Source organism: Colobus angolensis, unplaced genomic scaffold (genome assembly GCF_000951035.1).
Source record: "Colobus angolensis palliatus isolate OR3802 unplaced genomic scaffold, Cang.pa_1.0 Scaffold93, whole genome shotgun sequence".
Lineage (NCBI taxonomy): Eukaryota > Metazoa > Chordata > Mammalia > Primates > Cercopithecidae > Colobus > Colobus angolensis.
In genome coordinates, this window is record NW_012123265.1 from 543476 (window position 1) to 544648 (window position 1173).

Below are 1173 nucleotides of genomic sequence, written 5' to 3' on the forward strand. Positions count from 1 at the left end.
TGATCCGCCCGTCTCGGCCTCCCAAAGTGCTGGGATTACAGGCTTGAGCCACCGCGCCCGGCTAGTCAGGATGGTCTTGATCTCCTGACCTCGTGATCCGCCTGCCTTGGCCTCCCAAAGTGCTGGGATTACAAGCATGAGACACTGCGCCTGGCCCATCTTTTCAGAGCTATTTTATGCACATAATACATAGTGTCCTGTATCTTGCTTTTCTTGCTCAGTGTTATATCATGGAGACTGACCCACATTAATACACATATACATCAGTCATGCCTATTCTGAAACATACAATACTCCACTCATTTTATGCATGTATCATGATTTACTTATCCACTCTGCTTAGTGGACATTAGCTTGTTTCATATCTTTGTCTACAACAAAGCTGCAATGAACTGTCTCTGTATAAATATCTTTTTGCACAGCTAAAAGCATATATATATATATATATATATATATATATATATATATGAACTCTTAGAACTGAAATTTCTAAGTCAAAGATCATATGGACTTAAAAAATTTTAAGATATTGCCAAAACATCCTCCAAAATGGTTAGGATAATGTTCACAATGTGTGAGAGTACTGTTTCCCTACACCCTCACAACACTGTATATTATCAAGTCTTTGATCTTTGCTAATCTAACAGATACAAAAGACTTCCCATCAGTTTTACTTTCAGAAGCACTTAAGGGACTAAGTGCCAGTAAAAGGTATTGGGGGGAACATTATCATTATGTGTAACAAAGGCAAAGATGTGGCTTCACTACTCTTTCAGTCTTTGGTCAAGGACTCAAATCTATAAAACTGAGAGATTTCACTTTTTGGACAGTGTGTATGTGTGTGCATGTTTGAGTGTAAAAACTGACCATCAAAGCAGTAAGCATCATTTGCCTAGCAGTCTACTTAAATGTGCTTCCCAGATGACATTTAATCGTTCCAATAGCTCAGGGAGGTAGATATTATCATCTCCAATTTTACAGATGAATTATTGATAACTCCCTAATATAATTATTGATAATTTCCTAATGTATTCTACAGCCCAGGTTTTTGCTTTTTTTTTTTTTAAAGATCTCCTTATAATTACAATCTCCTTACAAACTGGTATAGAAAAAAGTAGATTAGGGCCGGGCGCGGTGGCTCAAGCCTGTAATCCCAGCACTTTGGGAGGCCGA

General features: G+C 38.1%; 1 protein-coding gene across 2 annotated transcripts in view; it reads right to left on the bottom strand.

Moving 5' to 3' along the window:
- CIRH1A (cirrhosis, autosomal recessive 1A (cirhin)) overlaps positions 1-1173 on the bottom strand; it is a 51546-nt gene that overhangs the window by 4808 nt on the left and 45565 nt on the right. The window lies entirely within an intron of this gene.